We start from the raw sequence: 22512 nt of genomic DNA, 5'->3' as shown, positions 1-22512 counted from the left end.
TTAGTCTTTTCCAGCTATTGTGTAGAGCGTTTTTGGCAAGAGAATCTAGGACCAAGCCACACCGGTTCTCTGCTTAACCCACTCCATTCGACTGTTCTCCCAGCTATGCTTCCAGAGTGCTCTGTGCATTTCCACGATCAACAAACGATGAATAAATCTCTTGCGAGTCATTTGTTTATATAATCCTCTCTTTGTTTTACATTGTATTTTTTGCCTTTATGGAGTCCACGGATTAAAATGAAAAAATAGAAATAAGTAAAATTCAGGTTAAAGGAAATGCACATAAATAAAATAATGCTGGCATGTAGACATATGCAGGTTATAAGCCATGGAACTGGAGTACAAATGTGTCTCTGGTCTTTCTGATGCTGCAACAAAAAGGCAGTCACATTTGTTACATGATTGGAATGGAACCTGGAAGGAGTGCATGCTGCATTCTCATGGGACAGGAAGACTTGCTGTCACCAAAGTCTGGAACACTGACTACATTGGTCACAGAGATGATGTAGTGAAAAGTTTTTTTTACTGCCGACCTGGAAATAAACACTTTTAGCATTTTGCAGTAGAAATAGTCACTTAGTGCTAAAGCATAACTCCCGTAATGAGGTTTTTCTGGAGTTGCTAAAACATTGCAGTCCCAGACGGCTTTTGGAAGGCCCTACTTGATTCATGGCTAAAACCTAGAATATCTGGAGGATTGAGTTGACCACAGGTCCTTAACTAACCCCCATACGTTTCTGTCAATTCATCTATACATGGAGAATTTATAGCAGATTGTTCACAATTGTATTTTCTGACAAATATTTCCACTGTTCACTTGCACTTTCATTCAGTGTAGTCTTAATTGGTTTATTCTAATGCTCACCATTAACCTAAATTATATGCAACTCCAATGGCTATTCTCCAGTCTGCCTTACTTGAATCTTATGCCGTACAGTAATCCCCCTTATCCACAGTTTTGCTTTCTGTGGTTTCAGTTCCCCGTAGTCAACTGCAGACAGAAAAGACAATAAGATATTTTGAATATCTTGAATATTTTGTTATTTTGAATATGTTGAATACAGTAGAATAAGATATTTTGAGAGATCACATTCCTATAACTTTTAGTATAGTACGTTGTTCCATTTTATTGTTGTTAATATCATAGTGTGCCTAATTTATAAATGAAACTGTCAAGGGTATGTATATATAGCAAAAAACATGGTATATATAAGGTTTGGTACTATACACAGTTTCAGGGATCTGCTAGGGGACCTGGAATGTATCCCCCATGGATAAAGGGGGACTCCTGCATTTCAAATTATTGTTCATGATCTTCTCCTGGAAATCTTCTGTGTTAGTTTCTATCATGACCTCACTGATGCTGCTTGTCTTTTTTTCCTGAATTCTTCTACTTCTTCTTTACATAGCTTATCCAATTGTTTCATCCAATTCCCCACCCATCCCACTGTGCAGTTCTTTTTTTGTTGTTGGTTGTTTGTTTTTTTTACCAGTTCTGCTCTCTGTGGTGTAGCAGTTGTGTTTATCTCCAGCATGGACTTCTCCGACCTTTAGACCAGGGATCCCCAACCCCCAGGCCATGGACCAGTCCAGTCTGTGGCCTGTGAGGAACTGGGCTGCACAGCAGGAAGTGAGTGGCAGGCAAGCAAGCATTACTGCCTGCACTCTGCCTCTTGTCAGATGAATGGCAGCATTAAATTCTCATAGGAGCATGAACCGTATTGTGAACTATGCATGTGAGGGATCTAGGTTGCCTGCTCCTTATGATAATCTAATGCCTGATGAACAGCTTCATCCCAAAACCATCCCCCCTCACACCCTGGTATATGGAAAAATTGTGTTTCACAAAACCTGGTGCCAAAAATTTGGGGATCACTGCTCTAGACAACAGGTTCAACTCTCCATTAAATGATTCTTTGTAGCTATCCGAAAGGCACCTCAAGCTTAACAAATCCAAAATAAAATTACATCCTTCTCTCTTCCTTTACACACGGTTTTAGAGTAGAGAGTAATTAGCTTCTACCTCTCAATAAGAGGAATAGTGAGAATCTGTAGCAGTCTTTAATAAACCACAGTTTTCCCTCTGGCTAAAAATTATTTACATTCCTCCCACATGCAAAATATACTTACCTGTAGAGGTAAGTATTCACCCATGGAACTGTCACCACAAACAGTGCAATAAACAACTTTTGCCTCCACGAATTTCTCCCTCCCCCCCACGCCCCTTTTGGGATACAGCCATTTGACATAACATATATTTTCTGTATAAGTCCGTTCTCCCATTGCTGTAAAAAACTACCTCGGACTGGGTAATTTATAAAGAAAAGCAGTTTAATTGGCTCACAGTTCCACAGGCTGTACAGGAAGCATGGCTGGGGAGGCCTCAGGAAACTTACAGTTATGGTGTAAGATGAAGGGGAAGCAGGCACGTTCTATGTGTCTGGAGCAGAAGGAAGTGAGTGGTGAAGGGGGAGGTGCAGTACACCTTTAACAACCAGATCTCATGAGAATTTACTAACACGAGAACAGCAAGGGGCAAGTCTGCCCCCTTATCCAGTCACCTCCCACCAGGCCCCTCCTCCAGCCTTGAGGCTTACAATTTGACGTGAGATTTGGGCAAGTAAACAGATTGAAACCATAGCATCCTCTTAACAAATTTTTAAATATGCAATTCCGTATTAACTACATTCTTTGATCTGTAGATTCCATTTACTCATTGCATAACTAAAACTTATACTCTGTGACAAATACCTCCCCAGTTACCCTTCCCTCTCAGCCCTTGGTAACCATGATTCAGCTCTATGTCTTTGTAAGTTTAACTGTTTTCCTTTTTTATATACGTGGAGTTCCACAGGCTGTACAGGAAGCATGGCTTCATTTGTGCTGGAACAACAAAATACTTCAGGCTTGGTAATTAATAAAGAACAGAAATTTATTCTTAACAGTTCTGGAGGCTGGGAAGTCCAAGATCAAGGCACTGTCATCTGGTGCCTGATGAGAGACTTCATCCTGCATCCTTACATGGTGGAAGGCAAAAGAGTGGCAGTGAATGAATGCACTCCCAGTCCATTCGAGAGGGAAGAGCCCTCACCTCATCACTCCCCTGAGGCCTCACCTTCTAATACTATCACCTTGGTGATTAGATTTCAACATAGGAATTTGAGGGGAATACATACATCCAGACTATTGCAGATGGGATTATGTAATACTTTGTTCCTGTTTTGCTTATTTCTTAGCACAATATCTTTCTGGTATGTGCGTGTTTTTGCAAATGGCAAGATTTTCTTCCTTTCTAAGGCTGAGTAATATTTCATTGCATGTATAGACCACATTTTCTTTATACATTCATTATTATTGAGAGTTCTTATTACAAATGGGGAAGTGGTTTTTAATATTGATTTAATTTTTATTATTAAAAACATTTTTAGATGCTTAAATTCTTTTTAAAAATAAATATACTTTATTAGTTAAGGCAGTTTTAATTTCACAGCAGAATTAAGAAGTACATAGATTTACCATATACTGTGATCCACATATATATGTAGCCTTCGCCCTTTTCAACACCTCCCCCCACCATAGTAGTACCTTTGTTAAAATGAGGAACCTACATTGAGACATCATAGTTGTCCAAAGGCCATAGTTTACATTAGGGTTTACTCTTGTGGTTTTACATGCTATGGGTTTGAGTAAATGTATAATGACATGTATCCAGCCTTATAGTACCTCACAGAACACTTTGTTCTAAAAGTCATCCCTGCTCTTCCTGTTTATTACTCATCATCCTCCTAACCCTGCAAACCATCTCCATCATTTTGCAGAATGTTACATAGTTGCAGTTATATAGTAAGTAGCATTTTCCGACTGCCTTCTTTTACTTAGTAATATGCATTTAAGGTTCCTCCTTATCTTTTGAGGACAAGATAGCCCATTTCTTTTTAGTGCTGAATTATGTTCCATTGTGTGTACCATAGTTTCTTCATTCACTTACTGAAGGGCATCTTGGTTGCTTCCAAATTTTAGTTATTTTGAATAAAGCTGCTATAAATTTCTGTTTATAGGTTTTTATGCTAGCATTTATTGTCACCTCCTTTGGGTAAATACCAAGAGGTGCAGATGCTGGATCATATGGTAAGAATATGTTTACTTTTGCAAGAACAACCAATTTGCATTTCCACAATCTGAATGAGAGTTCCTGTTGCTCCACATTCTCACTGTCAGTTGTTGTCAGTGTTCCTTATTTTGGCCATTCTACTAGGTATGTAGCGGTATCTCATTGTTTTAATATGTTACCCTAATGTTACACAATATAGTGCATTCTTTTATATGTTTATTTCCTATATGTTTCTCATCATTGGTGAGGTATCTGTTAAGGTCTTTGGTCTATTTTATTAGGTGCTTTTCTTACTGTAGAGTTTTAAGAGTTTTTGGAGTATTTTATGTAACACCCTCTTTATCAGATGTGAGTTTTAAGAGTTTTTGGATTGTTTTGCGTAACAGTCTCTTTATCAGATGTGAGTTTTAAGAGTTTTTGGAATGTTTTGTGTAACAGTTTCTTTATCAGATGTGAGTTTTAAGAGTTTTTGGAATGTTTTGTGTAACAGTCTCTTTCTCAGATGTTTTGTATAACAGTCTCTTTCTCAGATGTTTTGTGTAACAGTCTCTTTTTCAGATGTTTTGTGTAACAGTCTTTCTCAGAAGTTTTGTAGAACAGTCTCTTTCTCAGATGTTTTGTAGAACAGTCCCTTTCTCAGGTGTGTCTTTTGCAAATATTTTCTCCCAATCTGTGGCTTTTCTTCTCATTTTCGTGACATTGGCTTTTGCAGAACAGAAGTTTTCAATTTTAATGAAGTCTTGTTTATGAATCATTTTAAAATGGGTCTTGACATTAGTGTTATATCTAAAAAGTCATTACCTTTCCTAGCATCATCTAAGTTTTTTCCTTTGTTATTTTCTACAGTTATAACTTTTGCATTTTACATTGAAGTCTGTGACCCATTTTGAGTTAATTTTTGTGATGGGCATAAGATCTATGTCTGGATTCAGGTTTTTTTTTTTTTAATGTGGATTTCTAGTTGTTCCCATGCCGTTTGTTGAAAACAGCAACTTTGCTTTATTGTATCAGTTTAGTGTATTTAGGTGGGTGTATTTCTGGGCTATTTATCCTGTTCCATTGTTATATTTGCCTACTTTTGGGTAATACCACAGTGTTTTGATTAATGAATAAGGCTTAAAGTTAGGCAGTGTTTGTCTTCCAACTTTGTTCTTCAGTAATTGACTATTCTTGGTCTTTTGCTTCTCCATGTGAACTTTAGAATCAGGTTTACTTTTATTTTGTTTATTAAGCTGTTATTGTATTCCTCATATAGATCTTGTTACATTTGTTAAATTTATACATTAAGCGTTTCATCTGTTGGGTGCTAAATATAAGTAGTACTGTGTTTTCATAGCAAATTGTGCTTGGTTGTTGGTGCATTGGAAAGTGATTGACTTTCTCTTTTAACCTTGTATTCTGTAATCTTGCTTTTCAGTTCCAGGAGGGTTTTTTTTTTTTTTTCGGTTTGGTCCTTTTTCTTTTTTCTTTCTTTTTTTTTTAATTTTTTAGATTTTCTGCATAGACAATCCTGTCATCTGTGAACAAAGTTTTATTTATTCCTTCCCAATCTGTATGCCTTTAATTGTATTTTCTTGCCTTATTGCATTAGCTAGTATTTTCAGTATGATATTGAAAGGGGTGATGAGAGAATACATCTTTTTCTTCCTCCTGATATTGTGGAAAAGCTTTGAGTTTCTCATTATTAATTATGAAGTTTGCTGTAGTTTTCTGTAGATATTCTTTATTAATTTCAGGAAATTCCCCTCTTAGCTTATTGAGAGATTTTATCATGAATGAATGCTGGATTTTGTCAACTGCTTTTTCTGCACCTGATCATGTGATTTTTCCTTTTCACTCTCTTGATGTAATGAATTACATTAATTGATGTTCAAATGTTGAACCAGCCTGCTATCCCCAGAATAAATCCCACTTGGTGATGGTGTATGATTCTTTCCATATATTGTTGGATTTGATGTACTAGTGTTTTTGAGGATTTTTGTATGTATTTTCATGAGAGATAATGGTCTGTGGTTTTCTATTTTGATGTCGTTGGAATAATTCTGGCCTCACATAATGAACTAGGAAGTATTTCAACAGCCTCTATCCTCTGAAATAGATTGTGGGGAATGGGTATAATTTCTTCCTGAAATATTTGGTCAATTTCCCAATGAATACATCCCGGTCAGGTACTTTCTGTTTTGAAGGTTATTAAAATAATAGGTTATTCAGATTGTGTGTTTCTTCTTGTGTGAGTTTCAATAAATTGTGTCTGTCAAGGAAGCGGTCCATTTGAACTAGATGATCAGATGTGTGCACAGAGTTGTTCATAGTATTTCCTTATTATCTGTTTAATGTCCACAGGATGTGTAGTGGTATCCCCTCTTTCATTTCTGATATTATTAGTTTCTGTCTTTTTTTTCTTAGCCTGGCTCTAGGCTTTTTAATTTTATTGAAGAACCAGTTTTTTAAAAAAGCAGCTTTGTTGTTAATCATATTGTAAAAGAATCAGCTTTATTGTTAATAATATTCTCTTGATTTTTCTGTTTTCAATTTCATTGATTTCTGCAACAATTTATTTTCCTATTCTTACTTTGGGTTTAATCTGCTCATTTTTTCCTTTATTTTAGATCATTCTTGTTTTCTAATATATGCATTTGATGCCATAAATTTTCTTCTAAGCCATGCTTTTGCTGTATTCTAAAAATTTTGACAAATTGTGTTTTATTTTCATTTTTATTTAGTGAAAATATTTATTAGGCCAGGCATGGTGGCTCACACTTGTAATCTCGGCCAGGGAGGCTGAGATTTGAAAGGCCAAGGCAGGAGGATTACTTGAGACCAGGAGTTTGAGACCAGCTTGAGCAGCTATAGCAAGACCCTGTCTCTACAAGAAAATTTTTAAAAGTTAGCAGGGAGACATGTGCCTGTATTTTCAGGCACTTGTGAGGCTGAGGTAAGAGGATGGCTTGAGCCCAGGAGTTCAAGACTGCAGTGGGATTTGATCATGCCACTGCACTCCAGCCTGGGTGACAGTGAGACTCTGTCTCTAAAAATATATGTAAATAATACAATAAAATATTAATTTATCTTGAGATTTCTTCTTTGATGCATTCATTATTTAGAAGGTGTTCTTTTATCTCACTGTATTTAGAGATTTTCCACTTGTCTGTCTATTGCTAATTTTAAGTTTGATTTCATTGTGGTCTAAGAGTGCATATGGCAAGATTTGTTTTTTTAATTTGGTTAAAGCATATTTTATGGTCCACAGTGTGGTATATCTTGGTGACTATTGATCCTGAAAAGAATGTATATTTTACTGTTGTTGGATGAAGTCTATAAATAGGAATTGTATTTGTAAGAATTAAAGAAAGAGGAGAGAAACATGAAAGGTGTCTTGCCAGTTAAGACAGATTTATTTCATAGAAAACAAACCTGAGAGATGCCTTCTGGCTGAGTTAGGGCAGAGGCACACTCTCTTACACACTCAGAGTTTTTAAGGATTCAGGGTGGGAGAGTTAATACAAGGCTTGGACTGTTTCTGTGTCTGTGTTGCACTTATCTGTGTGGGAGAGTTGTGTGTCTGTCCCCATACATCTTTCTGCAGTGGCAGGCATGTCCCCTGAGTCTGTGTTTAGCTTTCTTATCTTAGTGCACCTGAAGGGAAAGGAATGTGCTTATTAAGGCCCACTATTTTATTGGGTCTGTTGTATGAGGGTGAAGTTTGACAGTTAAACTTTACCCAAGAGACTTTCGCCCCACCTCCCTCTGTGCCCAAGCTGTCTTATTAGTGTTTTACTGTCTGCTCTTTCTGGCTGCTTATAGTTAGAAGTGATATCCTTGAAATGCATGGGGCTAAGAAGGGAGCTGGAACTTAAAGTGGGAGTGTTTGTCCAAGGTGACAGGTGCTCTTTCTCTGTCAGTATCCAGTTCATTTATATTGATATTGAATTCAACTATACTGTTACTAATTTCTGCCTGCTAGATCTGTTTCTGATGGAAGGTGCTGATGTCTCAAATTGTGACAGTGGACCCATCTACTTCTCCTTCCAGTTCTGTTTTTGCCTTATGTCTTTTGACAATCAGCTGTCAGGTGCATACACATTAAGGATTGTCATCTTTTTGGAGGATTAACTGCTATGTCATGATGAAGTACCATTCTTTATCTATAATAACTTTCTTTCTTTGAAGTCTACTTTGTGTGAAATATAGTTACTCTTTTTTTTTTTTGAGACAGAGTTTAACTCTTGTTTCCCAGGCGGGAGTGCAATGGCATGATCTCAGCTCACTGCAACCTCCACCTCCTGGGTTCAAGTGATTCTCCTGCCTCACCCTCCCAAGAAGTTGGGATTACATGTGCCCACCAAGATGTCCAGCTAATTTTTGTATTTTTTGTAATACAGATGGGGTTTCACCACGTTGGCTAGACTGGTTTTGAACTTCTGACCTCAAGTGACCCACCCACCTCAGCCTCCCAAAGTGCTGGGGTTACAGGTGTGAGCCACCACACCTGGCCACTCCTGCTTTCTTTTGATTATTGTTAGCATTGTATATTTTTCTCTATTTACTTTTAATTAATGTGTGGTTTTATATTTAAAATGGATTTCTTGTAGACAACATATAGTTGGGTCTTGTACTTTGATCCACTCTGACAATCTGTTTTAATTGGTGCATTTAGACCATTGATATTCAAAGTGATTATTGATATATTTGAATTAATATCTGGCATATTTGTTATTGTTATTATTCCCATATTGTTTTGTCTTCCACTCTTTCTGCCTTTTGTGATGTTAACTGAGCATTTTATATGATCCCATTTTATCTTCTTTCTTTCTTTTTTTTTTTTCTTTTTTATTGATCATTCTTGGGTGTTTCTCGCAGAGGGGGATTTGGCAGGGTCACAGGACAATAGTGGAGGGAAGGTCAGCAGATAAACAAGTGAACAAAGTTCTCTGGTTTTCCTAGGCAGAGGACCCTGCGGCCTTCCGCAGTGTTTGTGTCCCTGGGTACTTGAGATTAGGGAGTGGTGATGACTCTTAACGAACATGCTGCCTTCAAGCATCTGTTTAACAAAGCACATCTTGCACTGCCCTTAATCCATTCAACCCTGAGTGGATACAGCACATGTTTCAGAGAGCACAGGGTTGGGGGTAAGGTCACAGATCAACAGGATCCCAAGGCAGAAGAATTTTTCTTAGTACAGAACAAAATGAAAAGTCTCCCATGTCTACCTCTTTCTACACAGACACGGCAACCATCCGATTTCTCAATCTTTTCCCCACCTTTCCCCCCTTTCTATTCCACAAAACCGCCATTGTCCTCATGGCCCGTTCTCAATGAGCTGTTGAGTACACCTCCCAGATGGGGTGGTGGCCGGGCAGAGGAGCTCCTCACTTCCCAGTAGGGGCGGCCGGGCAGAAGCGCCCCTCACCTCCCGGACGGGGCGGCTGGCCGGGCGGGGGGCTGACCCCCCCCACCTCCCTCCCGGACGGGGCGGCTGGCCGGGCAGGGGGCTGACCCCCCACCTCCCTCCCGGACAGGGCGGCTGGCAGGGCAGAGGGGCTCCTCACTTCCCAGTAGGGGCGGCCGGGCAGAGGCGCCCCTCACTTCCCCGACGGGGCGGCTGGCCCGGCGGGGGGCTGACCCCCCCACCTCCCTCCCGGACGGGGCGGCTGGCCGGGCGGGGGGCTGACCCCCCCACCTCCCTCCCGGACGGGGCGGCTGGCCGGGCGGGGGGCTGACCCCCCCACCTCCCTCCCGGACGGGGCGGCTGGCCGGGCGGGGGGCTGACCCCCCCACCTCCCTCCTGGACGGGGCGGCTGGCTGGGCGGGGGGCTGACCCCCCCACCTCCCTCCCGGACGGGGCGGCTGGCCGGGCGGGGGGCTGACCCCCCCACCTCCCTCCCGGACAGAGCAGCTGGCCGGGCAGAGGGGCTCCTCACTTCCCAGTAGGGGCGGCCGGGCAGAGGCGCCCCCCACCTCCTGGACAGGGCAGCTGGCCGGGCGGGGGGCTGATCCCCCCACCTCCCTCCCGGACGGGGCGGCTGGCCAGGCGGGGAGCTGATCCCCCCCACCTCCCTCCTGGACGGGGCGGCTGGCCGGGCGGGGGGCTGACCCCCCCACCTCCCTCCCGGATGGGGCGGCTGGCCGGGCGGGGGGCTGACCCCCCCACCTCCCTCCCGGACGGGGCGGCTGGCCGGGCAGAGGGGCTCCTCACTTCCCAGTAGGGGCGGCCGGGCAGAGGCACCCCCCACCTCCTGTACAGGGCAGCTGGCCGGGCGGGGGGCTGATCCCCCCACCTCCCTCCCGGACGGGGCGGCTGGCCAGGCGGGGAGCTGATACCCCCCACCTCCCTCCTGGATGGGGCGGCTGGCCGGGCGGGGGGCTGACCCCCCCACCTCCCTCCCGGATGGGGCGGCTGGCCGGGCGGGGGGCTGACCCCCCCACCTCCCTCCCGGACGGGGCGGCTGGCCGGGCAGAGGGGCTCCTCACTTCCCAGTAGGGGCGGCCGGGCAGAGGCACCCCTCGCCTCCCGGACGGGGCAGCTGGCCAGGCGGGGGGCTGACCCCCCCACCTCCCTCCAGGACGAGGCGGCTGGCCGGGCAGAGGGGCTCCTCACTTCCCGGTAGGGGCAGCCGGGCAGAGGCGCCCCTCACCTCCCGGATGGGGCGGCTGGCCGGGCGGGGGGCTGACCCCCCCACCTCCCTCCCGGACGAGGAGGGAGGACGCTCCTCACTTCTCAGACGGGGTGGCTGCCGGGCAGAGGGGCTCCTCACTTCTCAGACGGGGCAGTTGCCAGGCAGAGGGTCTCCTCACTTCTCAGACAGGGCGGCCGGGAAGAGACGCTCCTCACATCCCGGACGGGGCGGCAGGGCAGAGGTGCTCCCCACATCTCAGACGATGGGCGGCCGGGCAGAGACGCTCCCTCACTTCCCAGATGTGATGGCGGCCGGGAAGAGGCGCTCCTCACTTCCTAGATGGGATGGCGGCCGGGCAGAGACGCTCCTCACTTTCCAGACTGGGCAGCCAGGCAGAGGGGCTCCTCACATCCCAGACGATGGGTGGTCAGGCGGAGACGCTCCTCACTTCCCAGACGGGGTGGCTGCCAGGCAGAGGCTGCAATCTCGGCACTTAGGGAGGCCAAGGTAGGCGGCTGGGAGGTGGTTGTAGCGAGCCGAGATCACGCCACTGCACTCCAGCCTGGGCGCCATTGAGCACTGAGTTAACGAGACTCCGTCTGCAATCCCGGCACCTCGGGAGGCCGAGGCTGGCCTATCTTCTTTCTTAGCATGTATTTTCTTTATAGCTGTATATTTTTAAACATTTTATAGTAGTTGCCTTAGGGTTTCAATATACACTTACAAGTCCAGTTTCAAATAATACTATACCACTTCAGAAGTAGCATGACTGTCTTCTAACATAATTTTTCTCTTCCATCTTCCTGTCCTTTGTGTCCTTGTCATCATTCATTTCAACTATATATAAGCACACATAATCGTGAGTGTGTATATAGTTACATATGTTTGTATATAATATGTAGATTGGTTAAGATACCCTCATTTATTCTTTCTTTACTGCTCTTCCTTTCTTTATGTAGATCCAGGTATATGACCTGTATATTTTTGTTCCCTCTAAATCATTTTTAATAGTATGAAGATAATTTTAAAAATTGGTTTGATTGATACTTAGTGCATATGATATGTTAGGCATGATTCTAAGGCATTGCACATACATATTTAATAGACATGATACATAATAATTTATAATTAGGAACCCAGAGATTCATTAGTAGCAACAAATTGACATGTTTTAAATCCTATTTGGTAACTGTAAAACTATCATGCAAATTTACTATTTAGGCTTACAATAAATGAACATACCGTTGTTAAAAATTTTATTAGAAAGTTGGACTAACTAGGCTTGAAGATAAATGGGTAGCACAATTGAACAGTAAGCAGAGGATACACATTATCAGCAAATGACAGACAAAAATATTTCAGAAGAAAAAATACTAGCACTAAAAAATGCGACTGAATTTATAACAGCAGAAATACAGCAGATCACATTTTGGGGCACCATGATATACTAACAGAAGCTATCATTTAATGTGTAACCACAGTCCATTGTGCTCCTCATTACACCAAATAACTTTTTGAACGAATAAACTAATTAAGTAACGTTTCAGGGTATTGTATCAATGTACCAAAAGTATCACTTGCATTTCTGTGCCCTAACAATATATCTGACAGAAATCCTGAAATAAATCCATTTAACAAATGTCAAAGTATTTACAAATAAATATAACCAAGAAGTTCAAGGATCTGTACATCAATAACTGTAAAATATTAATGAAAGCAATTATACGAGACACAAATAAAACAAAAATATGTTGTGTTCCTGAAAAAGGTTTGTTTAAACATCCATACTGCCCAGAGTGATATACAGATTCAAATCAGTCTCTATCAAAATTTCAATAGCATATTTCACAAAAATAGAAAAAATATTCTCAAGTTTAGAATCATGAAAGAGTAAAGCAGTTTTGAGTAAGAAAGGCAAAGCTGGAGGCATTATACTTCCTAATTTTAAACTATATAGCAAAGCTGTACTCATCAAAGCAGAATGATACTAGCATAAAAACAGACACATAGACCAATGGAACAGAATAGATGTAGGAAAATGCTTCCCTGTAACATGCACAAGATTCCCATGATGATGGTGACTATGAGAGGCTGTCATATTTGATGTAGGACAGTGCTTCCCTGTAACATGCACAAGATTCCTGTGATGATGGTGACTATGAGAGCCCGTCACATATGATGTAGGACAATGCTTCCTCTGTAACATGGACAAGATTCACCCGGGGATCTTATTAAAATGCAAACTCATAGACCACACTTTGCCTAGGTAAGATAAGAGCATTTAAATGGATGTCTTGGTGACAGTGCTAAGTTGCTACTGTTCATGTGGTCACTGGCTCACCATATTAATTAAGCTTAGGACCTACAGTCCCTGCTGGAAAAGAAATACAGATACATAGGATGTGACTGTACATATGGAATATCTGTTGTGTTCTGGACATTGTACTCGACACTAGAGATAAAAAGTCAAATATCCCTTGCCTCTTACTGAAAGGAGCTTCCTACAAAGTGGCTTCTGACTGCAGTGTATATTCTCTCTTCTGTCCTAGGTGGGTCAGCTCTATCTCAATTGGTAACTGAACACTGCCCAGTGGGTTTGATGGGGGAGACCATAGTTAGCTGTGCTCCCACATAGCTATTACCATAGCATATCTCGTGAAGCCATTTCTCCCTTGTCAGAAGGCTCCCTCCAGTATCATACATGCTCCCCATGATTACAAATTCTTCCTCCTTGCACCAAAAGTTCCTAAATCTTGCAAAGATAAAAACATAAACCACATTCTCATCATATTAGTTGTATATTAATGATGAAAGTTCCTCACTTTTCTTTCTTTATTTTTTGAGATGGAGTCTTGCTCTGTCGCCCAGGCTGGAGTGCAGCGGCGTGATCTTGGCTCACTGCAAGCTCCACCTCCCGGGTTGATACCATTCTCCTGCCTGAGCCTCCCGAGTAGCTGGGACTACAGGCACCTGCCACCACGCCTGGCGAATTTTTTGTATTTTTAGTAGAGACGGGGTTTCACCGTGTTAGCCAGGATGGTCTTGATCTCCTGACCTTGTGATCTGCCAGCCTCAGCCTCCCAAAGTCCTGGGATTACAGGCATGAGCCACCGCACCCAGCCCAAGTTCCTTACTTTTCATGTGTTTAATATTTTCTCCCAATTTATAGAATATATTGATTAAAAATAAATTTTAGCCATGCATATCTATTAAAAACTTCATGATATACTTTGCTATTTTTAAATTTCTTTTGCTCTTATAAAATGTGTGTTCTGGACTCATGTTGGCTTCCATTTCTTCCCTCTGGCTTCTATTAGTTTAGGCTATGAGCAGAGATGGACAAGGTGGCTACTGTAATGGATCAAGGCTATGTGCAGAGATGGATGAGGCAGTGGCTGTAATGGATCAAGGCTATGAGCATCTTGTGAAGTAGGGTGTTAAATCTGTAAATATCAGAATGAATCCAAACTTATCAATTCAAAACTGGATTGTAAAACAGCTCAAAAAAGACTAAAAACACAGCCCTATACTTTAGGAGGCTGAGGCAGGCAGATTGCTTGAGTTCAGGAGTTGGAGACAAGTCTAGGAAACATGGAACAACCCTGTCTCTACAAAATATATATATATATATTTTAATTAGCTGGGTATGGTGATATGAGCCTGTGGTCGCAGCTTTTCAGGAGGCTGAGGTGAGAGGATTGCTTGAGCCCAGAAGGTAGAGGCTGCAGTGAGCTCTGATCACACCACTGCATTCCACCCTAGGTGACAGAGTGAGACAAGTCTCAAAAACAAACAAGCAAAAATAACTAAGAAAAACAGCTCTAAACGAAGGTGGCTAGAAAAGTAGCTCAAGTTGTTCCTGTCTGGTTAAATACAAACATAAATGAACTACTTATGTGCCACAGTGGCTTCATAATGCTGAAAGCAAAGTCAATTGTTCTAGCAGGTTCTGGAAAACTTTATCATATCATGGGGTTCAATGAAAATATCAAATCATAAATATAATAATCAAATCTGAAAGTGAATCTAGTTTCAAAGACCTCAGAAGCCACTGTGTAGGAAGCTCCTTTCAGATAGAGACAAGGGATTATTTGACTTCTTATCTCTGTTGTCTAGCACAATGTCCAGAACACAACAGATATTCCATATCCATAGTCACATCCTATGTATGTGTTATTTCTTTTCCAGCAAGGACTAGAGGTCCTAAGCTTTGTTTATATGATGAGCCAGTGCCCAAATGAGCAGCAGAATCTTAGCACAGTCACCTACACACTCATTTCAATGCTCTGGCCTCTTATCCAAGCTAGTCAAAGTGTGGTCTATGGTTTTGCATTTTAGGGAGATCCCTGGGTGAATCTTGTGGCTGTCAAAGGAGGAGAAGCGCTGCCTCAAAATATAGAAAAGGTGAACTAATTTATCGAGGCAGACTGGCTTTTTATTTATTTATCTTGCTGACGCGAAGATTCAAATTGATATACACAATCACCCCCGTAAGGATTTCAGGTAAAAAACAAACAAAGGTTTAGATACCAGATGTGTTTTACAATTACCACACCACTCTTTACTACAGCATCTAGTAGCACATTTCCAATAGATTTAGGTGAAAATTTCTATTTCATGAGCCTTCTGTCAGTACTTTTAAAATTCAATACTCAATAAACAGTTGCCAAATTGAATCTCTTACAGGCATCTCACTCAAACTGCAGTCATATTTTCCAATAGGCCCCATAAAAATCCTTGTTCTGGAGCAATCTAATATATTTATCCACCTCTTTAGACACTTAGGTACGTATAATAATACAAGCTTTGTGTGGCTGTGTATATTGTGTACCTTGTGGCCTCTTGCCCAGTTTCTGCAACACCTGAAGCTGAGGCAAGTTTAATGTAAATAACGTCCAGCAATGTTAGAAATGTTGACTTTTATGTGCCCATCAGGAAAAAAAGGTGAATGCTATTGTAGAGGAAATTTTCGTTCTGGAAAAAATGCATACTGTTTGAATATTACTTTCATGCTTTCCACAAATATTATACACAGATATCATATTCCAAGGGTTATGTTTCAAAGTCATCAAAAATAGAAAATACATTTTATATTTCTAGCCGAAAATAATAACAATAATTAGCCTACCTTTGGGGAAATGTGATAAAAATACTGATGAGCATCACAAATCATTAAAAGCATAAAATGTGCAATGATTTTATGTGCAAACAAACTACATGTTGTTTATATGAATTATATACGTAGGAATATAGACACATTTGATAAATGCTATTTAAAGTCTGAGTGCTTTGGTAAATGATTCAGTCACGTGTAGGTTGAAGGGATTACTTTTATCTGCCTTCATAGTGAGAATTAGATTTCTATTCTTTATAAATCAGGGAATACAGATTGTGCATGGAGTAAAAGAATTCAATCCTTATTAATAATGATGGCACCGGCACTGCAGAAGAGAAAGCCTGTCAGGGTAACGTGTTCAGTTTTACATCATAATCAGAGTGTGTCGATCTCTGTTGAAGGCAGAATTAAAAACCCCTTCAACATTTTTAAATAATAGATGAAAAACATCTCAAAGTCACTTTTAAAATTTGAATTGACGATTCCACATAACAGGAAAAGGATCAAGAACATCTTAAAGAAATACTTCACGATGGAAGTGATGTTTTAAATGCAATTTCATCAAGGAAAAGTTTTTTCAGAAAGTCTTTTGACCTCAGTAAGAATCTCATTAGTTTACTCTGGTAAATAGTTTCTAGTAAAATGAGAAAGACTTGATTTTTAAAAAACAATAAAAAATTACACGGTTTAATCTAATGTTGTGATTTCGAAAGTGCTGTTTGTGCCCTCACGGTTACACATGTGTATTTATACACATTTTCTTGGCTCACTCAAATGCCAAAAAAAACTTTACTATCCAGGCTCCTTAAAAGCCAAATTAATTTCTAAAAGTGAGGATTGTATGTATGCTGTGAGGTGTGCGCAGGTGTATGCTTGTGATGTGTATGTATGGTGTGTGTGTGTGGTCTGTGTGTGTAGTAGGTGCATGGGGTATGTATATGTGTGTGTGGTGTGTATTGTTGATGTTATGTGTGTATACTGTGTGTAGTGTGTGGGTGGTGCATGGTGTGTATATGTGCTGTGTTTGTGGTGTATGTGTGTGGTGTGTATGTATACTATGTGTGATGTGTGCATGTGATATGTGTGCAGTGTGTGTGGTTATGATGCTGTGTGTGTGCAGTGTGTGTAGTGTTTGATGTGTGATTGATGTGTGTGTAGAATGTGTGTGGTGTGATGTGTGTATGTGATGTATGTGTTTGCTCTGTGTGTGGTGCTGTATGTACGTGTGCAGTGTGTGGGGAGTATGTGTGGGGAGTATGTGTGGGGTGTGTGGTGCTGTATGTGTGTGGTGTATGTGTAGTAGATTCGTGTGTCTGGTGTGTGTGCAGTGTGTGTGGTGTGGGGGTGTGGCACGTGTGCACATAGTGTGCAGTGTGTGTGGTGTGTGGGGTGTGTGCACATGGTGAGTGCGGTGTGTGTGGTGTTGGGGGTGTGCATGTGTGCACATGGTGTGTGCAGTGTCTGGTGTGTGAGCATGTGCACATGGTGTGTGTGTGGTGTGGGGGTGTGTGTGCATGTATACATGGTGTGGGTGTAGTGTGATGTCTGTGTGTGTGCATGTGCACATGGTGTGATGTGTGCAATGTGTGGTGTCTGTGTGCAGGGTGTGTGTGCATGTGTACATGGTGTGTGTGCAGTGTGTGTATACATGGTGTGTGTGCAATGTGTGTATACATGGTGTGCTGTGTGCAGTGTGGTGTCTGGTGTGTGTGTGTACATGGTGTGTGTGCAGTGTGGTGTGTGAGTGTGTATATACATGGTGTGCTATGTGCAGTGTGTGTGGTGTCAGGGTGTGTGTGGTGTCTGGGGTGTGTGTGCATGTGTGTGTGGTGTGTGTGCAGTGTGTGGTGTGTGTGGGGTGTGTGCAGTGTGGTGTCGGGTGTGTGTGCGTTGTGTGGTGTGTGTGGTGTGCAGTGTGGTGTTGGGTGTGTGTGTGCACGCACATGATGTGTGGTGTCTCTGCGTGTGTACATGGGGTGTGTGCAGTGTGGTGTTGGGTGTGTGTGTGCACGCACATGATGTGTGGTGTCTCTGCGTGTGTACATGGTGTGTGTGCAGTGTATGGCAGCTGCATGTGGGGTGTTGTGCATGTGCACATGGCGTGTGTGCAGTGTGGTGTCTGTGTGGGGTGTGCGTGTGCACATGGTGTGGTGTGTGGTGTGTATGGTGTATGGGGTGTCTGTGCACATGGTGTGTGTGCAGTGTGTGTGGTGTCTCTGTGGGGTGTGTGTGTGTGCACATGGTGTGTGTACAGTGTGTATGGTGTATGTGTGTGGGGTGTGTGTGCACATTGTGTGTGTGCAGTGTGTGGTGTGTGAGGTGTGCTTGTGCACATGGTGTGTGTGCAGTGCGTGTGGTGTCTGGTGTGTGTACACATGGTATGTGTGCAGTGTGGGTGGTGTCTGTGTGGGGTGTGTGTGCACATAGTGTGTGTGCAGTGTGTGTGGTGTCGGGTGTGTGCATGTGCACATGGTGTGTAGTGTGTGGTGTCTGCTGTGTGTGCACATGGTGTGTGTGCAGTGTGTGGTGTCTGGGTGAGGTGTGTGTGCATGTGCACATGGTGTGGTGTATGCAGTATGTGTGGTGTCTGTGTGCACATGGTATGTGTGCATTGTGTGGTGTCTGTATGGGGTGTGTGCATGTGCACATGGTGTGTGTGCAGTGGGTGGGGTGTGTGGGGTGTGTGCAGTGTGTGGTGTCTGTGTGGGGGGTGGTTGTGTCTGAGGTGTGTGTGCATGTGCACATGGTGTGTGTGTAGTGTGTGTGGTGTCTGTGGTGTGTGTGTGCACATGGTGTGGTGTGTGCAGTGTGTGTGGTGTCTGGGGTGTGTGCATGTGTACATGGTGTGTGTGCAGTGGGTGTGGTGTGTGTGGGGGTGTGTGTGCAGTGTGTGTGTGTGGGTGTGCGTGTGCACATGCTGTGTGTGCAGTGTGTGGTGTCTGTGTGTGGGGTGTGTATGTGTGTGCACATGGTGTGTGTGCTGTTTGTGTGTTGTCTGTGTGTGGGGTGTGTGTGCGTATACACATGGTGTGGTGTGTGCAGTGTGTGTTATGAGTGACTGCTTCTGTTAGCATGTGGACATCAGTCTTCCAGACCAGCTTCCTCCATGTGTCTGGGAACATAAGAAACAAGTTTCTGCAATAATTATTACACAACTTTTCCAGAGAGGGACCAAATTTCTGTCGTGAGTGGGTATCTGCATCATTGCAGGAGGGACTGTGAGGTCCCTGCTTGGCTCACACCCTCTGTGGGTTTAGGCACAGGTTCCTGCTGTATCCTTCACTGTGACCAGAGAGGGAGGGCTCTGTTTCACCACAGGGCACCAGAAGAGGACTGGTGTGCAGGAAAACCAGGTATTCATAATGGTATTAATAATAGCAGTAATCATACTCTTTTATACATTGTATATATCATAAGGATTTTAACTTTAATGTAACATAATTGCTGTAAAAATTTCCCAAGTGTGTTTTGTGCTTTTTACCTGGTGTTGAAATGTTTAAGAATTTACATTTTAGGTACGTTACGTTTATTCCTTTTTATATGGTTTCTCTTTGAAATTTTAATTCTAGAAGACATTCATTCTCTAGGTCATAAAACACACACACATCTAATTTTCTTTTCTCTCTCTTTTTTTTACATTTAATATTGGAATTAATTTTTATGTTATGTGTGGGACCATGATTCAATTCTATCATTTTATATTCTCAAATCATTACCCAGTATTTTAGTACCATAAATGGAATAATCCCTCTGTTTTGTGGATTTAAAATGTTACCCTGTTACTAGATAAAATTACACTCAATTTCTGTGTTTTTAATTCTCTTTCATTAATGTGTTTATTTTTGTGCCATTTCAAATTTCTTTAATTTTGAATAGTGATAATAACCTTAAATATCTTATAGTAAATTTTATAATATTGGCTCTCATCGTGTGTGTGTTCAATATATGGATTTAAAGTCACATGTTCTTGTTCGAAAATATTTTTCTTGGAATTTTTATTGGAATTTGAGCGTATTTTTAAATGATTTACAGCAAACTAAAGAGTTAATATTATTGAGTCCTCTCATCCAGAATGTGGCATGCAAATTCCTCAAACCTCCTTTAATGCCATTTAATCAAAATTAATATGTTAAATCAATCTAAATTAGTATAAATGAGTATAACTAATGATTAAAGTAAATTAATGTGCTTGGCTCCACGTTTCTGTCTTCTGCCTTCTATCACTGATGTTTTATTCCTATCCTTGTTGTTTTCTATAGTTTCTTTTATTATGTCTTTTTCTGTCTTGTGATATGAAAACTATATGACACATTGTAATGTTTTAATTTTTCTAATTTTTTGCTTTTAATTTTAACTAATTTTATTTTTTAGAGAAATGCAGGTTCACAGCTAAACGGAGCAGAGAGTACAAACTTCCCATATGTCTCTTTCCCCACACACAGCCTCCCCACTACAGCTTCCTGCCTCACAGGAGCACACCTGTGACAACCAGGAACCTACCTTGACCCTTCAGTATCACTCAAAGCTTACAGTGCACATTCACGTTTACTCTTCACATTGTACTTTCTGAGTCTTGACAAAAGTATAATGGCAATGGGATATTATTCACTGCTAACAGGAGATGATCTATCATGCCACAAAAAAATACATGGAGGAAACTTAAATGCATATTGCTAAAAGAAGAAGCCAATCCAAAAAGTCTACGTACTGTTCAATTCCAATTATATGACGTTCTGGAAACGGTGAAACCATGGGAACAGTAGAAAGATCAGTAGTTGCCATGGACCAAGGGGAAGGAAGAGATGGATACACAGAGCACAGAGAATCTTTACAGCAGTAAAACCATTCTGTATGATACTATAATGGTAGATATATACATTTGTAAAAATCTATCAACTTTTAATCTTTTAAATTATTATTTTCTTTTGATGGAGTCTTGCTCTGTCACCAGGCGGGAGTGCAGTGGCATGATCTCGGCTTACTGCAACTTCTGCCTCCTGGGTTCAAGCGATTTTTCTGCCTCAGCCTCCTGAGTAGCTGGGACTACAGGTGGCTGCCACTGTGCCCGGCTAATTTTTGTATCTTTAGTACAGACTTGGTTCACCATCTTGGCCAGGCTGGTCTCGAACTCCTGACCTCATGATCCACCTGCCTTGGCCTCTCAAATTGCTGGGATTACAGGCGTCAGACACTGTGCCTGGCCATTTTTGTTTTAAGAACTGCAGACAAGCTGGGTGCAGTGGCTGAAGCCTGTAATGGCTGCACTTTGGGAGGCTGAAGTGGCTGGATTGCTTGAGCCCCGGAGTTCAATACCAGCTGGGCAACATAATGAGACCCCATCTCTACAAAAAAAAGGTATTAAAAAAATAGCCAGGCATAGTGCTGCATGCTTGTAGTCCCAGCTACTCAGGAGGCTGTGGCAGAAAAATCACTTGACCCAGCAGTTTGAGGCTGCAGTGAGCTATGATCATTCCACTGCACTCTGGCCTGGGCGACAGAGTGAAACCACATCTCAAAACAAAGAACAACCAAAACCTACAAGCATACTCAGAGATATTGTGGGTTTGGTTCCAGACAACTACAATAAGGCAAATGTTACAAGCAAAAGCCTACAAGCACACCTCAGAGATAGTATGGGTTTGGTTCCAGACCACTCCAATAAGGCAAATATTACAACCAAAAACCTACAAGCACACCTCAGAGGTAGTCTGGGTTTGGTTCCAGAGCACTGCAGTAAGGCAAAAGTTACAACCAAAAACCTACAAGCACACCTCAGAGGTAGTCTGGGTTTGGTTCCAGAGCACTGCAGTAAGGCAAAAGTTACAACCAAAAACCTACAAGCACACCTCAGAGATAGTGTGGGTTTGGTTCCAGACCACTGCAATAAGGCAAATGTTACAATCTAGTTAGTCACATAAACATTTTGTTTCCCAGTGCTTATAAAAGTTATGCTTAAACTATATCTTAGTCTAATGAGTATTTAATAATTATTAATTAGCAATAGCATGTCTAAAAAACTGTGTACATAACTTAAAATACCTCAGTGCTAAAAAAATACTAATGAATATCTGAGTCTTAGCAAGTCATAATCTTTTTGCTGGTGAGGGTCTTGCGTCTATATTGATGGCTGCTGACTCATCAGTGTGGGGGCTGCCGAAGGTTGGGTGCCTGTGTCAATTTCTTAAAACTATGAAGTTTGTTCCTTTCACAAAATACTTCCCTGTAGCATGTGATGCTGTTGACAGCATTTTATCTCCAGTAGAACTTATTTCAAAATTGGAGTAAAACCTCTCAAACCCTGCTGCTGCTTTATCAACTAGGTTTATGGAATATTCTAAATCCTTTGTTGTCATTTCAACAATGTTTATAGCATCTCCACCTAGATTAGATTCCATCTCAAGAAAATATTTTCTTTCCTCGTCCATAAGAAGCAACTCCCCATTTGTTGAAGTTTCATCATGAGTTTACAGCAGTTTCATCTCACCTTAAGGCCCTAATTCTAATTCTAGTTGTCTTGTGATTTCTACCACATCTGCAGGGACTTCTCCACTGACATCCTCAGCCCTCAAAGTCATCCATGAGGGCTGAAATCAACTTCTTCCAAACTCCTGTTAATGTTGATATTTCAAGCTCCTCCCATCAATCACAAATGTCCTTAATGGCATTTA

The sequence above is a fragment of the Pan troglodytes genome, chromosome 22 (genome assembly GCF_028858775.2).
Source record: "Pan troglodytes isolate AG18354 chromosome 22, NHGRI_mPanTro3-v2.0_pri, whole genome shotgun sequence".
Taxonomy (NCBI): Eukaryota; Metazoa; Chordata; class Mammalia; order Primates; family Hominidae; genus Pan; species Pan troglodytes.
This window is presented reverse-complemented; position numbering follows the sequence as displayed.